Source organism: Ambystoma mexicanum, chromosome 2q (genome assembly GCF_040938575.1).
Source record: "Ambystoma mexicanum isolate Mex_15411 chromosome 2q, UKY_AmexF1_1, whole genome shotgun sequence".
NCBI lineage: Eukaryota > Metazoa > Chordata > Amphibia > Caudata > Ambystomatidae > Ambystoma > Ambystoma mexicanum.
The window spans coordinates 1281475427-1281495443 of NC_090924.1; the positions used below are offsets into that span (position 1 = coordinate 1281475427).

Genomic DNA, 20017 nt, shown 5'->3' on the forward strand with positions numbered 1-20017 from the left:
GATCACCACCACCTTCCAAGCAGAAGAGAAAGAGTGCTCGTCCGGCACAGGCTGATGCCCCAGACACGGCTACACAGTCCGGCCCGTCGAGGAAGCCCAGCTTCACGGATGCCGAACTGAATGCACTTGTCGAGTATGTGTCCGCACATGATAACGAGATGGTCATTGTTGCAGGATCCAAGACCACACCTGCACAACACCAGGCACACTGGCAGACTGTTGCGGACATCGTAAGTGCCCTTGGAATCGTGAGGCGCACAGCCAATGATTGCTATAAGCGCTGGAATGACCTAAAGCGCAGGGCAAAGAATAAGCTGGCCTCAAGTCATGCCGCAACTCTAGTGACTGGAGGTGGGTCTCCAGTAGAAGACATGGAACTCACTTCACATGAGTCAGTCGCTGGGACCTACGTCACGAAGGAACATATCCAAGGCATGGGAGATCCGCCTGATTATGAGGCATTGTCCGGTGAGTGCACATGCATGTGTGTGTCATCCATGTGCATGGTGTGTGTGTGAGGGCTTCTATTTGTGTGCCAGGTGAGGGTGTGTACGCCTGACTCGTTTGGGTCACCCATGTGCTTCATGCAATACATTCTGCGCAGCAGCATTTGGCCATAGCACTATCCCTTCTGCCAACAGTAGACATATAGCCCAACAGCACGCCAGTTGCCCTTGAAGTGTCACCTTGCAACAACATTGTTGCTTATTTTTCTCTGTTCATTCAGGCAGATTGTTTGCATTCCACCACTTTTACTAGGCATTTCTCAGTCCTCTAGTCACATGTCTGACATGGCTCTGGTAAAGTGGAGTGACTTTGTTAACTGGATATCATTTGTTTAGACATGTCCCTGTGCAATCGGACCATTTTGGACTGGCAGCTCCAGGTGAAAAATCAGACCTGTTTGAATTAGAAAAGCTATTACATGAGGGAACTGGACTGAATGAATAAGTGCTGCCCTCCTCTCCATCTTCACTCAATAGCAATGGTACATGCCATCTGTGTGATGGCATGTGTATTTCACCTGCCAATCACAGGCCAATGTGTGATGCCACTGCTAGGCAGCATGCAGCAAATGTGTTCATCTTCCATCTTGGTGTCATCAATGTGTGCCATTTGCCTCCCCTTCATACGCAGTGAGGGTGCATACATGGGAGGGTTTTAGTCATGTGGGACATGTGTCAATCAAGTACTGGTTCTGTTGCTTCTCAGCCCTCATTGTGTGCCATGGTGCTAATGCCTGTTTCCATATGTTTGCTTTTATGTCTTTGCAGGGGAAGACGCACCTGATACTGCTGGGGTTGTGGAGATGGTGCAGACCCAGGAGGGGTCCGAGGGCCGACCGACCACCAGTGAGGGACGTGGTGTGGTGGTGGGTGAGAACCCACAACTGCTGCAGGTCGTGCTCTCAAGGGGTGTCTCTGGCTGCACCTCCCCCGAGCTGTACTCAGGTGTTGATTCGGATGATGAGACCTACGTGCCGTCGCAGGTGAGTGTTCCTGGGAGGGATTCTGTTCTGTCCCACCCACCTGCACCAGGGTCAGAACCCTCAATGGGGATGTCAGTGTTGGCAGCTACGCCTTTGGTGGTTACGGATGCAGGGTCACACTCCGCGACATCTGATCCTGTTCCTGGGCCAGCAGATCAGAGGGGGAATGCAGTCCTGCAACCTCAGGCAGTGCCGGCACAGCAAGGCGCAGTTCGCCTTGCCCCAGACAGGTGTGGTGCCCGCCGACGTGGTGGCCGTACGCCACCTGGCAATACCACATGGGAGCAATCCATTTACGGTATGGCAACCCAACAGGCAGCATCATCAGAGATGATGGCTCAGGCCATGGATAGGGTGGCCACGTCCATTGTCCACCCCGAAAGGCTGATGGAGCGACTACAGCAGGCAACCGACTCCATCTGCCAGTCAAACAGGGAGGACATGTTGGCGTCCAACAGGGACAGGCGGGCGGCACTGGCGACTCTGCAGGAAGCCATCTCCATAGAGTCCCAGGGCCACAGGGAAGCCCTGAGGCTGGAACTCCTTCACCTCAGGACGACTCTTATTGAGCTTGAGGCTTCAACAAACCGAAGGACAGAACAGCAGCTGGAGCGTCTCACCCGTACACTCTCATCTGAGATGCAGGCAACTAGGGCAGAGGTCCGGGCATCCCGTGAGTTGTTGCATGGGGACCTCCGCACACTCATTCTCCAGAACGAGACCTACCACACCCGCATGCTTGCAGCCATGGAGGAACAGACTAGGGCCTTGCGTGGGCTGCCTCCCATAGTGCAACCACTTCCGGATGCAGCTGCACAGGGTGATAATAGCGACAGCAGTGATACTCCCACAATAGGGTAGCCGTGTGGGCCATGAGCCCATGGAGGTGTTTTTTTTTCGCAAGATCCACACAGGTGGGTTTTGGTGTGCACCCTGTCCTCGGACCTCCTGGGTGGCCTCCCCAGCCCCCCCGGGCCCATTAATGGCCATTTTTTTTATTATTTTTTTTTTTTTTTTTTTGGGGACAATGTATTGCCTTGTGTGGCTCCCGTGGGCATACGCTGCATTGTGGCTGGGCACATGCAGGCTTGTCATGTATTTGGTTCAGATGCTTGGGTTTATGTCACACACACCCCTCCTGCTTCCCGTTTCCATGGGCTTGCAAAGGGTGTGCCCAAGTGACATTGACGTACATGGTGACATTGGACTCCCACTACATGTGTGGGCAGTCTAGTCAATACTGTGTATACATTCCTAGTGCATATTGCTGTTGTGTTGTACACTGCATGTTGCATTGATGTGTAACTCATCATCCGTGTCTACCTCCTAATTTGCAGGTCCTTTCCTTATGTCTACACAAGGCCCTCTACTTTGGAGATGGGGTCCATGTTGGCAGCAGTGCACCTACAATTCTACATGGCGGCAACACCATACAGTTGGAAGTGGTGGGAGTGCAGGTATTTCCAGGTGGTGAGACTACTAATTCCTTACATTCGTAATGTCATGTTAATGGTAGTTTTGAGGGTCAGTAGATGATAAGTGTTTTTGCTAAATACCTGCTCAAGTGTGTTGTTGGTCCTGCATTACTGTGAGCATTTCAGGTGTCGCGATTAGGGACACTGTACATTGTGACATGGCACGGTGTGTCGTGTGGCGGTGCTGGGGATGGGTTGGGTAACATGGCACTGTCCTCATGTTGCATTTTGCAAGTGGGTATTCATTTTAGCTGCATGAATGTGTTTTTTCACGAAACTGCATTGGTGGTGTCTGTGTAGGTAGGGATGCACACATTGTAACACTTCCAGGTGAACAATCTCAGGCTGATATGGTTTTGACGGTTGATTCTCCAGACATTCAGGATCAGTGTCAGGTTGAGTCATCATTGATTGTCAGATGGTATGTGCCAGGGCAGTGTGCACTCCACAGGGGTGTGATTTCTATGTGAAGTAATTAGCCACTAGCTGTGTACGGGCTGCCTCCCCCGTGCCCTTTCCCCTCCCATGCGCAGCGGGCGTGCATGTGGTTGTGGATGTGGGGGCACCACCATGTCCACAGGCAGGCACCGGCGTGTTGCAACGTTGTGCAGGACACATGCTGCCACTATGATCCTGCACACTACTGGGGGAGCGTATAACAGCTGCCCGCCAGAACGGTCAAGGGAGCGAAAGCGTGACTTAAGCACTCCGAATGTGCGCTCCACTATGCCCCGGGTTGCAATGTGGGCTGTGTTATATCTTGCCTCGGGTTGCGTGGTGGGGTTCCGAATTGGCGTCATCCTGTGGGGGCTGAGAGGGTAGGCACTGTCCCCTGTGGAGGTGGTGATTGGTATCATTGGTGGGGTTGTGACCTTGCTCAGTATCTGACATGCATGCATGTGCAGTGGCATTCATACTCACCAAGCAGCCATGTATCGCCATGCCGCCCAGCTTCTAGGTCCCGGCTTAGCGTGGACATTCGGTAAATGAAGCTGTCGTGGGTGGACCCGGGATAGTTGGCATATACTGAGGTGATGATTCCCTTGGCATTACATACTACCTGCACGTTGATGGAATGCCAGTGCTTGCGGTTCCTATAGATGTGCTCAGATGCCCTGGGGGGACGTAGAGCCACATGGGTGCAGTCGATGGCACCTAGCACAATCGTGCCACACCGTAGAATTCCAGGGCGGCAGCATGCCTTTCTGCATGTGTTCTGGGCAGGTATATGTGCCTGCGGACTGATTGGCGTGCAGTGATGATGTTCAAGACCTGGTGTAGGCAGCGTGACTGCGTGGCCTGTGACACCCCACCCACTATGGCACTTGTCCGCTGAAATGATCCAGTGGCTAAGAAGTGCAGTACATTGAGGACCTTATCCAGGGGGCTGAGTGCTTGGGAGCACAGGGTGGGTGATGTGAGGTCATCCTCCCACTCACTCACCAGGTCCAGTATTATGTGTGGTGGAAACCTGTACCTCCCATACACCTGGTCATCAGGCATCCCGAAAAGGCTGGTTCTTGGTGTGAATATTCTGGCCCTGACTATCCTCCTCCTCCTCCTTTGGTAGCCCACGGCCACTGCTGCTAGGAACCGTATTTTCATCCTGGCGTCTGAGCTTGTCGACGTATGCCTGCTTCCTACTGGCGTACATGTTTCTTTGCGCGTGTTGTAGGCGAGCGTGTGAAGCTTCCCGCGCACCCCTGAAATCCAGTACCCAGGCCAATAGTGTGTGGAAATTCCCGCGCACCCCGGAATACACGTGCGCTGATGTACTCGCGTGTGAAACTTCCTGCGCACCCCTGAAATCCAGTACCCAGGCCAATAGCGTGTGGAAATTCCCGCGCACCCCGGAATACACATGTGCTGATGTACTTGCGTGTGTAAGTGCCCACGCACCCCTGAAATACACATACATAGGCCAATCGCGTGTACGCGCACTTTTGTCCAATTACACGCGATGACACTCTGACGTGCAGTCTTTCCACGTGTGCTCCGTCATCACGTGCTATGAGGGAAACACCCGTGCGGGTCACGTCACAGACGCGCTTACGCGCTGAGGGCCTTTGGTCCAATAGAATCGCGTATGCGTGCTGACGCGCTTACGCGCTAAGGGCCTTTCCTCGAATTTCACGCTGACGTGCAGGATTTTCACGTGCCAAATCACTCCGTATCAAGCTGGCCACGCGAAAACACATGGAAGACCACGCTCCTGCCCAGAAGGCCGAATTACTGCCCCCCAGTGCCCCGAGCAGCCTCCCACGTGCCATCTGCTGCTGCTGCCTGCCTGCCTGCCTGCCGCCACCGTGCCCTGCCATTTGGTGCCTGCACATCAGCCATCTGCAGGGGTCCAGTTGCTGTGTCCACCCCTGCTGGAACTGAAGACTCCCGACTGGGATAACATCGCTCCACAGCCCAGCCCCAGGACCCAGTTGCCCACCCACTCCTGCCTCTGGGGTTGCCATGTCAGGCACTTCCACATCTGGCACCAGTGGCAACCCCAGGCCAGAGGGGCAGAGGGGCACTAGCTTCACTGCCACCGAAGTTGGTGTCCTGGTGGAGCATGTCCTGGGGCAGTATGATGCCCTCTTTGGATCGTCCCGCGCCAGCAAGGAAGGACGGGAGAGGATCTGGGCCGACTGTGTGGTTGCCATCAACGCGCAGGGGGTGGCAACCCGCGACGTCCAGAAGATCAAGAAGCGCTGGGAGGACTTGAGGTCCAGGACCCTCGTGAAGGCCCGGCGCCTCGTGGAGGGGGGCCGGGGCCGCATGAGTTCCATCCAGATGAGGGTCCTGGAACGCGTACGCCCAGCGCTCCACGCCCAGATCCTTGAGAGGGAGACCCGTCTGGAGTTGAGCGGTAAGTGGCCAAGCATTGCTGTGTGAGACAGGGCATGTTGCGGTGTGCTGGTTGTCTGATACTTGCCTGTATGTGTGGCATAGGCCATGTATGCATGTATGTGTGCAGGGACATCATGGTAATGCATGTGCAACCAGTGATGTGTGAACCACATGGTTGTTGCATGTGTTTAAATGCAACCTGGGGAGCCCTATGCAGATTTTAGACATGAGAGCATGTCAGTCTCTGTTCCTGGACATGGGTGGGGGTGAGGGATGGGTGCTGATGCCAGGTACATATATGGTAGCCATGTCTGTGTGCCTGACCTGCGTGTCTGTGACTTGTGAATGCCATGGATGCATGACACATGTGTGTGACAATGCACAGATTCACTGATGCAGCCTAGTTATCCTTGTATCCGCTGTGTTTGGGGTGTATCAGGCCAGATGGATGTGACTGAGTTGTAGTGTGTGCATGTGATAGGCATGACCCATGATGCATGTGAGTTCCATATCATTGTATGTTTCAAGAGTCCATTGGACATGTATGGAAATGTCCATGGCATGCACCATGCCTGTTACTGTGTGTGTTTTGCCTGGACTGACCCATGTGTTGTGGAGGGACATGATGGAAGTGTACTTTGACAGTGGTACTCATCTGCTATTGCTTCCTGTCTAGGGGACCATTGAACAGTACCCTGATGCTTGTGTTCTATGTCTCCCTCTACGCAGCGGCTAGTGAAGAAGAGGGCGGAGACGGCGCTGTGGAGCAAGGTGGCGGGGATGCCCCTACGGCTGCAGCGGAAGGGGTGGGTGAGCCCCCACAGGGGCCTGCTACGGCGGAAGACGGTGAGGAGCCATCCAGGTTGGTGGCTTCCACAGAGGAGGAGGAGGCCACCACTGAGGCACACATGGGGCCTGGTGGGGGCATCCCTGCTGGTGCAAGTGGTGCAGTCCAGGGGCAGGAGGCAGCACAGATCACCGTGGAGGGGCCTGTGCATGTCGCTGTCCCTGACCCTGTGAGTGCACCACCATGCACCAGCAGGGATGCCCCGTCCCAGGCCCGTCTGCAGGTAGAGGGGATGTCCATGTCACCTGACTCCCCTCCACCTGCGGACGAGGGGACCCGTGGCCGTATGGAGAAGGTCCTTTTTAGGGTCGCGATGCGCGCGGGTGCAATTCGTGATGACGTGCGTGCTTCCCGGGAGGAGCACGCACGTCATCACGAAAAGCACCGTGCCGACGTGGCCCAATGGGATCTTCCATGTTCGGGGGTTTCCTGCATGTGTCGGCCAATCTGGCGGCCCTCTCCTCCTCTGTGGAGGCTATACGCCGGTCATTCTCCTTGCCGTCTTCCGGCCCAGATGCCACCAGGGCCCCCTGTAGACCTGCCCTGACCAATGCAGCCAGCTCGGTGGAGATCCCATCCCTGGCACAGTCGGGAGTCGGAGGTCCAGCAGGGGTGGACACCACAGCAACTGTACCCCAGCAGATGGAGGATGTGCCGGCATCATCAGGCAGGGCACGTGCACGACGGCGTCGGTGGATTCCATCAGCCTGGATGCCGTCATGCTGGCAGAGGCAGTTGCGTCGGAGGCAGCAGCAGAGTCAACGTGGGAGGCATCATGGCTCGGGGCCATCAACATCGGAGGGGCAGGCATCGGCCGGAGGGCAGGAGGACCCAGGACAGGAAGTGTCTTCCGTCTGGCTGCTGTTGGGCCAGCAGATAGGTGCGGAGCGGCGGCGGGCGGAAGCGGCGGCGGGCGGAAGATGGTCAGGGCGGAGAACTCCATGCGGAGGGCCCTGAGGCGGGCCGAGTGCCTCGAGGCAATCCGCAGGGGGTTGGAGGAGCAGATGGCGTTGTCCCTGCGGACCCTCGGGGCCATGGAACAGGACCGCCTCTGGGACATAGACGAGGAGTTTGATGATTCCCTGGCCTGGAACACCACGGAGTGAGCCGCTGGACTGGCCCGCCGCCTTTGTATATAGTTCTTTAGTTTTAGGTTTCCTTTGTTTCTTCTTATGATTTGGAGTCGACGGACACTGCTCCACTTTTTGTATATAGTTGCATTTTAGTTAGGGTTTTTTGTAGGTTTCCTTTGTTCAGTTGGGCTCATGGACCCTTGGATGTTTTGTACATAGTTCTTCATTGGATTGTTTGATTATTTTTTTTTATTATTTATTCACCATGGAGCAATGGTCTTTGCATTTATTTTTCTCTCTCTGATTGATTTTATTTTTAATGTGACTTTGGACAACATTTTTTTGGATTTGGATTTGTATTTTTGATTTTTTTGGACGGACATCCAGCTTATCTTTTTTTCATTGACATTTTAGTTTGTTTCATTTCATTTGCATTCAATTTTTTTTAATACAATTTTTTGTTTTCATACTTCACTTTGTGGTATCATCTCATTGGTTTTATGCATGTCATGTTGGGTGTTTTCCCATTCAATTGCAACCATTGTGTGTGACGGACATGGGTTCATTTGCTTTATGAACATTGGGGGTGTAACATGTAATTTCCATTTCCATGTGGGTGAATGGGTTACTTGGTAGGGCCTTTTGGCTGTGGAGGCTGACCATAACGCACATGATTGGGGATTGTGAGGACCTGGGTGCAGGGGGACATGAGTGGGGGCCTGGTGGAGGGTGCCCCTGGATGCTGGGGGGTGGGGGTGGTGGGAGACATGAGTGGGGGCCTGGTGGAGGGTGCCCCTGGATGCTGGGGGGTGGGGGTGGTGGGAGACATGAGTGGGGGCCTGGTGGAGGCTGCCCCTGCACTGCTGGGGGGGTGGGGGTGGTGGGAGACATGAGTGGGTGCCTGGCGGGGGCTGCCCATGGAGGCTGGGGGGTGGGGGAGTGGTAGACACGGGTGGGAGCCTGGTGGAGGGTGCCCCTGCACTGCTGGGGGGTGGGGGTGGGTGGAAGACATGAGTGGGGGCCTGGTGGAGGGTGCCCCACACTGCTGGGGGGGTGGGGTGGTGGGAGACATGGGTGGGAGCCTGGTGGAGGGTGCCCCACACTGCTGGGGGGGTGGGGGTGGGTGGGAGACATGAGTGGGGGCCTGGTGGAGGGTGCCCAACACTGCTGGGGGGTGGGGGTGGTGGTAGACATGGGTGGGAGCCTGGTGGAGGGTGCCCCACACTGCTGCGGGGGTGGGGGTGGGTGGGAGACATGAGTGGGGGCCTGGCGGAGGCTGCCCATGTGGCTGGGGGGTGGGGGGTGGTAGACACGGGTGGGAGCCTGGTGGAGGGTGCCCCTGCACTGCTGGGGGGTGGGGGTGGGTGGGAGACATGGGTGGGGCTTGGTGGAGGGTGCCCCACACTGCTGGGGGGGTGGGGGTGGTGGGAGACATGAGTGGGGGCCTGGCAGGGGCTGCCCATGGTGGCTGGAGGGTGGGGGGTGGTAGACACGGGTGGGAGCCTGGTGGAGGGTGCCCCTGGATGCTGGGGGGTGGGGGTGGTGGGAGAAATGAGTGGGGGCCTGGTGGAGGGTGCCCCTGGATGCTGGGGGGTGGGGGTGCAGGGGGACATGAGTGGGGGCCTGGTGGAGGGTGCCCCTGCACTGCTGGGGGGGTGGGGGTGGTGGGAGACATGAGTGGGTGCCTGGCGGGGGCTGCCCATGGTGGCTGGGGGGTGAGGGGGTGGTAGACACGGGTGGGAGCCTGGTGGAGGGTGCCCCTGCACTCCTGGGGGGTGGGGGTGGTGGGAGACATGAGTGGGGGCCTGGTGGAGGGGGCCCCTGCACTGCTGGGGGGTGGGGTGGGTGGGAGACATGAGTGGGGGCCTGGTGGAGGGTGCCCCCGCACTGCTGGGGGGTGGGGGTGGGTGGGAGACATGAGTGGGGGTCTGGTGGAGGGTGCCCCTGCACTGCTGGGGGGTGGGGTGGGTGGGAGACATGAGTGGGGGCCTGGTGGAGGGTGCCCCTGCACTGCTGGGGGGTGGGGGTGGTGGGAGACATGAGTTGGACATGAGTGGGGGCCTGGTGGAGGGTGCCCCTGGATGCTGGGGGGTAGGGGTGGTGGGAGACATGGTTGGGAGCCTGGTGGAGGGTGCCCCACACTGCTGGAGGGGTGGGGGTGGGTGGGAGACATGAGTGGGGGCCTGGCGGAGGCTGCCCATGGTTGGTGGGGGGTGGGGGTGGTGGGAGACATGGGTGGGGCCTGGTGGAGGGTGCCCCTGCACTGCTGGGGGGTGGGGGTGGTGGGAGACATGAGTGGGGGCCTGGTGGAGGGTGCCCCTGGATGCTGGGGGGTGGGGGTGGTGGGAGACATGAGTGGGGGCCTGGTGGAGGCTGCCCCTGCACTGCTGGGGGGTGGGGGTAGTGGGAGACATGAGTGGGGGCCTGGCGGAGGCTGCCCATGGTTGGTGGGGGGTGGGGGTGGTGGGAGACATGGGTGGGGCCTGGTGGAGGGTGCCCCTGCACTGCTGGGGGGTGGGGGTGGTGGGAGACATGAGTGGGGGCCTGGTGGAGGGTGCCCCTGGATGCTGAGGGGTGGGGGTGGTGGGAGACATGAGTGGGGGCCTGGCGGAGGCTGCCCATGGTGGGTGGGGGGTGGGGGTGGTGGGAGACATGGGTGGGAGCCTGGTGGAGGGTGCCCCACACTGCTGGGGGGGGGGGTGGGGGTGGGTGGGAGACATGAGTGGGGGCCTGGCGAAGGCTGCCCATGGTGGGTGGGGGGTGAGGGTGGTGGGAGACATGGGTGGGGGCCTGGTGGAGTGTGCCCCTGCACTGCTGGGGGGTGGGGGTGGTGGGAGACATGAGTGGGGGCCTGGTGGAGGGTGCCCCTGGATGCTGGGGGGTGGGGGTGCTGGGTGACATGAGTGGGGGCCTGGTGGAGGCTGCCCCTGCACTGCTGGGGGGTGGGGGTGGTGGGAGACATGAGTGGGGGCCTGGTGGAGACTGCCCCTGGATGCTGGGGGGTGGTGGGAGACATGAGTGGGGGCCTGGTGGAGGGTGCCCCTGCACTGCTGGGGGGTGGGGGTGGTGGGAGACATGAGTTGGACATGAGTGGGGCCCTAGTGGTGCTGCCCCTGCACTGCTGGGGGGTGGGGGTGGTGGGAGACATGAGTTGGACATGAGTGGGGGCCTGGTGGAGGGTGCCCCTGGATGCTGGGGGGTGGGGGTGCAGGGGGACATGAGTGGGTGCCTGGTGGAGGGTGCCCCTGGATGCTGGGGGGTGGGGTGGTGGGAGACATGAGTTGGACATGAGTGGGGCCCTGGTGGTGCTGCCCCTGCACTGCTGGGGTGTGGGGGTGCAGGGGGACATGAGTGGGGGCCTGGTGGAGGGTGCCCCTGCTGGGGGGTGGGGGTGGTGGAAGACATGTGTTGGACATGAGTGGGGGCCTGGTGGAGGGTGCCCCTGGATTCTGGGGGGTGGGGGTGCAGGGGGACATGAGTGGGGGCCTGGTGGAGGGTGCCCCTGGATGCTGGGGGGTGGGGGTGCTGGGTGACATGAGTGGGGGCCTGGTGGAGGCTGCCCCTGCACTGCTGGGGGGTGGGGGTGGTGGGAGACATGAGTGGGGGCCTGGTGTAGGCTGCCCCCGGTGGCTGGGGGGTGGGGGTGGTGGGAGACATGAGTGGGGGCCTGGTGGAGGGTGCCCCTGCACTGCTGGGGGGTGGGGGTGCAGGGGGACATGAGTGGGGGCCTGGTGGAAGGTGCCCCTGGATGCTGGGGGGTGGGGGTGGTGGGAGACATGAGTGGGGGCCTGGTGGAGGGTGCCCCTGGATGCTGGGGGGTGGGGGTGGTGGGAGACATGAGTGGGGACCTGGTGGAGGGTGCCCCTGCACTGCTGGGGGGTGGGGGTGGTGGGAGACATGAGTGGGGCCCTGGTGGTGCTGCCCCTGCACTGCTTGGGGGTGGGGGTGCAGGGGGACATGAGTAGGGGCCTGGTGGAGGGTGCCCCTGCACTGCTGGGGGGTGGGGGTGGTGGGAGACATGAGTTGGACATGAGTGGGGGCCTGGTGGAGGGTGCCCCTGGATGCTGGGGGGTGGGGGTGCAGGGGGACATGAGTGGGTGCCTGGTGGAGGGTGCCCCTGGATGCTGGGGGGTGGGGGTGGTGGGAGACATGAGTTGGACATGAGTGGGGCCCTGGTGGTTCTGCCCCTGCACTTCTGGGGGATGTGGGTGCAGGGGGACATGAGTGGGGGCCTGGTGGAGGGTGCCCCTGCATTGCTGGGGGGTGGGGGTGGTGGGAGACATGAGTTGGACATGATTGGGGGCCTGGTGGAGGGTGCCCCTGGATGCTGAGGGGTGGGGGTGCAGGAGGACATGAGTGGGGGCCTTGTGGAGGGTGCCCCTGGATGCTGGGGGGTGGGGGTGCTGGGTGGCATGAGCAGGTGTGCAGGGTAGTCCCCTGTGGTGTCGGCTGCCTGCAGGGGCCGTGGAGGGTGTACAGGGAATACCTGGGAGCACACAGCCAAATCGCGTGTAGAATTTCCCGCGTACTCCTGTCATACACGTACCCTGTCAAATCGCGTGTGGGACTTCCCGCGCACCCCTGAGATCCACGTACCCAGCCAAGTCGGGTGTGGAAATTCCCGCGCACGTACCCGGCCAAATCGCGTGTGGTACTTCCCGCGCACCCCTGAAATCCACATACCCTGCCAAATCACGTGTGAGACTTCCCGCGCACCCCTGAGATCCACGTACCCAGACAAATCGCGTGTGGAAATTCCCGCGCACGTACCCGGCCAAATCGCGTGTGGAACTTCCCGCGCACCCCTGAAATCCACGTACCCTGCCAAATCTCGTGTGAGACTTCCTGCGCACCCCTGAGTTCCACGTACCCAGACAAATCGTGTGTGGAAATTCCCGCGCACATACCCGGCCAAATCGCGTGTGGAACTTCCCGCGCACCCCTGAAATCCACGTACCCTGCCAAATCGCGTGTGGAAATTCCCGCGCACGTACCCGGCCAAATCGCGTGTGGAACTTCCCGTGCACCCTTGAAATCCACGTACCCTGCAAAATCGCGTGTGTGACTTCCCGCGCACCCCTGAGATCCACGTACCCAGACAAATCGCGTGTGGAAATTCCCGCGCACGTACCCAGCCAAATCGCGTGTGGAACTTCCCGCGCACCCCTGAAATCCACGTACCCTGCCAAATCGCGTGTGAGACTTCCCGCGCACCCCGGAATACACGCACACGTTATTTTTCAGTCAGCGGGTGTCCGTGTTTGTGGGTACCCCTTTGCACGTCATTTGTCCTGGAGGACCACAGTATAGGACATTCATCATGGCTGTATATAGGTGCTATTTGTTGGCGCACCTTTTGGCGCACATTTATTACAGGTGCAGAGACGCTACCGCCTGCTTTCTTGTGGCGGTCGTGTTTGTACCTGTGCGCTGGTTTGACCATGCGCTTTTTTGCCCTATTCGATTCCATGAATACGGGTTGTAGGCGAGCGTGTGGGCGTTTCGCGCACTTGCACCCTGAACTTCCCCCGTGACGCCCACATTTTGGCAAGTTGTTCCCCATTCCGAGTGTTATGCCCCGTGTTCCGCCTACTTTTGTTGTGTGCGCTGCGCTATGTGCGATTTTCGCTGTGGCCTGTGCGATTTTCGCAGTGACCTGGCGCACGCCGTTAGATGGCCTGTGCGCCAACGTGCGCCGCACACTTTTTTAGCGCACATCCAATGGTTTTCTCGTGCACGGCCTTCCATGAATCGATGTGCGCTGCTTTTCATGCGATTTTTGCACTTGCACTGCGATTTTCGCTATTCCACTGCGAATCGCACGTTTTTGGCCACTTGCGCCGCGCTAATTATTCCATGAATCGGCCTGAAAATGTGTGCAGTTCAATTTTCTGAGTTCAATGTTCATTACATTAACATTATAAGTTGCTTGTGACTGCTCATTTTTCGCTGCAACAAAAACACTTTTCATTTTATTTGCATGACTGCGCGTGCTAATAGACTTATAGACCACAGGAGGGATAAATATCCCGTGGGATAAAGACTCTTCCCCAACTTATAGCCCTCGCTTTCGCCTCAGGCTGTAACTAGGGAGTTTGCCATTATCCTGCCTGGGTTTATAAGGCTTAATTATTACAGCGCTTACTATCATGATGTGCTAAGTAAAAATATCATAGCATCATTATTATATTACATTTTTGCTTTTCAATACTTTTCTGTGTTATAACATGATTTGGAAGAATACAAATGTGCATGTTTTTATATAAGACAAGAAATTCGATGCCATTATTCTGCAGACACTTGATCAACCTTTTGAGTGTCAGTATACAACCTAAATTCACAGTAAATAATATACCTGTCCTGTTTTAAGTTGTGTGTGTGTGTGTGTGTGTGTGTGCGTGTATATATATATATTTATATATATATATCCTAATTGGGGGACTAGTAGGTCCTGCGCAACCTTCCCAAGTCCTGGAAAACCCTGTTTTTTTTTGTTCTGGCAGTCTTGACTCTGGGCTATGTGGGCCGGTACCCCATAGGTTCATTTCTGGATGGCCAAACTCTCAAAGAAATGCCCCCAAGGTTCACTGGTAGGCTCTGGGGAAAATGGGTCATCACAGTCTTTTCTTTGGTCTAGAGTTAGCACTTGCACTGCTAGAGCTTCTCAGATCTGGAACTTCGATGCTATGACAACCAAAACTCCCTATCGCCTGCTGACAGGGTGCAAAAGGAAACAGATCATTTGCAAATTGGCTATGTAAAGGCGTGAAGCCAACCTCTCGTGAAGTTTCTGCCTTTGACATTTTGCAAAGCAGCGAAAATGTGCCCCCATTTACTACATAGGGAAAGAAATTGTGCAATACCACTCCATATGCATGAAGACGTTTTCTGACTGAAAATATCTTCTTGTCCTAGTTTTTACCGGGCGTCAAATCCTAGTGGATCCAGCTCAGCATATTTAGGAAGTTGGTCCATTGGTAAAATGAGGCCAGACCCGTTACCTTGGGCGGGTCGAAGTGGTTGACTGCCTGGGGAGCACACCTTAATAGCTCAGGTAAGGGGGGGGCAGGAAGGGGCCCACACAGACTGCTGCTTCTGAGCCGCTGGAGCAAATGTTAACCATTCCTTTGTTAGAAACAAAGGAATGCATATTGCGAATGCAGCCCCTGTGATGCTCTGGAGACACACACACTCTGTGCCCCGAGCCCTTTGTGTTGACAGAACCTTTAAAGTGGGGGTCATTTATAGGTTTTTACACAGTATGTGCTTAACATTTCAGTTTTAAGAACTGGACATGGGGCATTTTTTATTCTGAAGGCTAGCACAAAGCATCAGTTAGCTGACTAAGCCTACGCATTCATCCAAGAGAATTAACGTACCACACAGAAAAAGTTTTAAACTATGTTCTTTATTTTCATGTCTTTTCATTTGACACCCAAAACGTTTTGTTTTGTATATTACTTTTTACTTATTCTAGTGGCAGCTTTGGGGCATGGACTAAATGCATCCACTCAGCCTCAAATCTCTTTTCATTCTCTTAAAAAGCCAACCACTGCCTAGTGCAGCTGATGGCACCTCAATGTGACTTGGCACCTTGATTAGGAAAGCGGGGTTCATTGTGTGTCACCATGCAGCTAGTAGTCCATGGCCAATCAATGCTGTGATATGATTGCAGCAATGATTCGTGCGCTGCATAAGTCACCAACATGTTGGTTAATGGCATCTATGTGGTGCTCTTCTATGTAACAGCACATATCCTAGGTCTATACAATACCACACTGGAACGTTTTGTGTATGTGACGCTGACGAGTATGCCATACTGTACCCATGGGCGGTGCCAGGCATTGGTTTGGGAGGGCTAAAGCCCCCCCAATTTGAAGCAGTAGGCATCACTCTGCTGTGACACCCAGGGCTCGGCCATCACAACAAGTACAATTGTCAATTGACAAGTACAAGCCCTCTTTGCATTTGTATTGTTCAAACACAGAACAAAGGAACAATACCTTCTGTTAGAGAGAAACTACTTAAACAACCAAAGTGTAATCAATAATATATTTATTATTTTCTGATTTCTCATATTTGTATAATGTAATCATCATCATCGTAAAAAACGTGTACTAACAAAGACAGTCGATCATTAACAGTCATTAAAATCTGATTGCCGACAAAAACCTGTGACATTTCTCACCTCGGAGAGCGGTGTATTTACTTAAGCAAATACACCGCTCTCTGAGGTGAAGAAACAGTAATTGAAGTAAACGTACAGTCTGAGGACAAAAGCCTGCCGAGGGGATATCAGTAGACCCCTGCCCCCCTTCCCCTGTCCTGTAGCTAAAGGCTTATTTGCTGGTTCAGCTTTTACATGGCCCATGCTTTCAATAATTAGCATTAACTAAAACAAGTGTACTTGTGTATATGCAGGGATTATATGCATGCATGTATGAATGTATGCGTGCAGGCAAGTGAGTGTGTAAGTGGGTGGATGTTTGTATGCTAGGAGGTGTCTGCAAGTGCACACTCATGAATGAATGCAGTGTGAATGGTGTACATGGATGTGCCTGCATGTATGGTAATGTGAGTGCTGTCTAAATGTCCCAGGTGCTCGTGTGAATGACAGATCGGCTGTGTGGGTGCATGACTGGTGGGTGAATGTGTGTGTGTGTGTGTGTGTGTGTGTGTGTGTGTGTGTGTGTGTGTGTGTGTGTGTGTGTGTGTGTGTGTGTGTGTGTGTGTGTGTGTGTGTGTGTGTGTGTGTGTGTGTGTGTGTGTGTGTGTGTGTGTGTGTGTGTGTGTGTGTGTGTGTGTGTGTGTGTGTGTGTGTGTGTGTGTGTGTGTGTGTGTGTGTGTGTGTGTGTGTGTGTGTGTGTGTGTGTGTGTGTGTGTGTGTGTGTGTGTGTGTGTGTGTGTGTGTGTGTGTGTGTGTGTGTGTGTGTGTGTGTGTGTGTGTGTGTGTGTGTGTGTGTGTGTGTGTGTGTGTGTGTGTGTGTGTGCAAGCTGGGGCGTGGGGAGGGGTATTGGAGCATGGACATTTTTTGACAAGAGCATGGCATTTTTTACTGCCGTTTTTGGCCAAAGGAAAGCCAACTTGAGTATTATTATGTGATGGTGGGGTTGGAATGGTGGGGGGGCAGGGTACTACAGTGCGGCTGGCCTGGCTGGTGGCATGGAATGTTGTACTCACATTAAGGGCAAAGCCAACATGATGAGTGTTCTTAGATGGGGGAGGGCATGTGTCCTCACTTTACCTTGGCTTTGATTTTTTTACTGGTGTTTAGGTCAAAGTCAACATAAATATTCTTGCATGGGGGAAATATAAGAAGAGTAACATAAGTGTTCTTATATGGGGTATTTGTGTAATGATATTATGTCATTTACAGAGCGCTTTTGCCAAAGAATGTTTAGTGAACATATTTACATAAAATGTTTCACCGAACCAAGGTTTGTACTCATTTTTGGAACTCAGTATGAAAGGCTGAGTTGGCTTTAACAGGATTTGAACCTGCAAATCACACTCAGATTGCAACAGCGAGCGCTCAGCCTGCTGAGCTATCCTACCGGAAAGCCAGCAAGAGCATGTTTTCTTACTGTGGCATTGCAGTTTATTACTGGTGTTAAGGCCCAAAGGCAACAAACGTGTTCTTGCATTGGGGTGGGGGCATTCGTGCGGCTTGCAAGGCAATGTTTTTTCTTTTACTGTGGCATGACATTTTCTACTGCCATTAGGGATCAAATGCAACAGGATGAAAGTTCTTATATGGGGAGTGGAGGATTTGTGTAGCCAGCAAGGATATGTTTTCTTACTGTGGCATGGCTTTTTTTTACTGACATTAAGGCAAAGCCAACAGGAGTATGTTATTACATTTGGATTCTGGCATGTATTGGCAGAGCCAGCATAAACATGTTTTGTCATCGTATCACTACTGGCATTATGGACAAAGTATTTTCCTATGTGAGAAAAGTGGCATAAATAGGTGCACTAGAATAGACATGTGTGGGCACAATCGATATGAAAATGCATTTTACACTTGCAGAGTACTGGCATGTAGTAGGAAAGGGCATTGTGAAAATGCGTTTGAAAATGCCCCTGTGCATTGTTGGTGACTTGGCATCTGATGGACATTTTATCTCTTAGCCTACAAAACTGATTGTAAGCTGTGTGGCTTTTTACCTAATTCATCACAGAAAGTGTACTGTAAAATGCACTATTTTAACCCATTATCTAAAAACCTTTCTCAAGGAGACAACCCCTCTTGATTGGTTCGCCCCACCTCACTACGCTCTGTCACTCCTGTGCATTTGGCTGGGGGCAGAACGAATATCCTTTCTTCTCCGGGCACTTTTTAGCGTGGGCACTACTATATTAGTTCCAGGCCCCACTTGTTACACAATCGTGGATATGCCTCTGGTGAGTTGGGGTGAAAGATGCATCTAATGGGCCAAATTAAGGTGTAATATCTACTCAGCCTCTTGGGCTTGGGGAGCGGGGCAGAGGTGATGGATCAATAGCGCAATAGGATTATTGCCCTATCTAACAGTTTTCAAAACTGCCATCCAGCCCCCCCCAAAGTTATGAGGCTGGCTACGCCCCTGACTGCCCACACTTAAACACATAAAGCAATCAAAAAAGATGCTTCAAGTTGTACACCCACTAGGCCAGATGCCCTTAATACACTGCTACACCATGACGTTCCCTAGCTGCAGGCCAGCACTAGTAAGAGATGCTAATATGCGCTCTGTTAGATAAAGCATGGGCCTGCTCTTTTTGCAGATATAACCCATGAGGCCTGCGCAATGGTGAGGAGGTAGTTGCTGGGTAACTGTGGATCCTTAACCATGCATTAAGAGCCAGGTTTGTTTAAAACGCTTCATCATCTTATTACTGGTCAGGCTTACGTTTGCAAGAGTTATTATCCTTTCTGTGTATCCTTTCTGTGCATTGTTTATTGGGTGTCTCTTGTAAGGTATCATTTCCTGTCCATAGAAATAATTCCCTAAGATGTTTCTGTACTGGGGGATGGGCATGCTCACACTGAGACCCAGCCCCTCGTCAACTAAAATTCTCCAGAAACAAGAAGCAAAAGACCCCTTGTACCCCATTCGAGTGGCTGATGTGTCAGACATTTTATACTCACATCCAAAAATGTGAACTGTCTGAATGAGTATGTATGGCTCATGGTTATAAACATGTTAATGTTAGGGTGTGTGTTGTGAACAGTGATGTGAGCTCCAAACCATGTGCTGTTATGTATTTAGAGCTTCACACATACTACCCTTTTATTATAGACTTATTTGTCAAATATAGAGATCTCTGATCACTGTTATATTCCTGAAATGCTCTTGTGATTTAATGCAAAGCAGACAGGAACACCCATTGGTGCTATTTGCCCCATTGCCCACTCTCATAGAGGTATTTGAAAGAGTACAAAGGGAGTGTACCAGACTGTCCATCTTGGAATGATAACCCTCTATCAGAAAATAATTCATATGGTTAGTCTAGTATTGCCCCATGCGAAATACAAGGAGGCGGTACCAACAAAACACCTGCAACCCAGGGCCAGTGGTCAGTGGGCCCTCAGACCCGGGCAGGCTGATTACACCACAGTGTGCCAGTACTGACAATTTGAAACTGCATTCAGGCAAGGCCTTCCCTAAGAGCAGGTGGCAGAAGAACGATTTACGTAGGCAGCAACAGCTGTGTTTTCACATTAGATTTCTTCTGTAAAGTACTTGAATTACAATGGCCCTCATTACGACCCTGGCAGAGAACCATGGTGCAATTTGCACCATGGTCCATGGCGCTAAGCTGCCAACTCCGCCATGGTGGTTGGCGGACTTACCGCCCCATTCCGACCTTGGCGGGGCGGTAAGTCCCCAATCCCCATTTACCCTTCCCCATTCCCATTTTTGCCCCATAGGGTATAATGGGAGTGGGGAAGGCGTTAATTACGCCACCGTAAATTACGGTGGCGTAATTAACAACAAGTCCCGTAGCGCCATGGATTTTTCCGCCTGCAAAAAGCAGGCGTAAAAATCACCATGGCGCTACGGGAACTTGTACTCAGGCGGAAAGGTGCGCCATGCTTTACGCCGGCGTAAACCCCTTTCCGCCAGGGTCGTAATGAGGGCCAATGTAATGAAACCAGCTTCCTTTGTATAGCAATGATTAATTGATATTGAGGAGAGGCTTTGTCATGCGACACAGACGTGTAGTTTAGAAGTGACGTGTGCCAGGCGGGGGGTGGAGGGAAGCATTCTATTGTTTCGCCACGAGCACCAAATTGGCTAGAAACTG

At 54.2% G+C, this 20017-nt stretch overlaps 1 protein-coding gene across 3 annotated transcripts in view; it reads left to right on the plus strand.

Annotated features, from left to right (window-relative positions):
- TMEM108 (transmembrane protein 108) overlaps positions 1-20017 on the plus strand; it is a 1101397-nt gene that overhangs the window by 576244 nt on the left and 505136 nt on the right. The window lies entirely within an intron of this gene.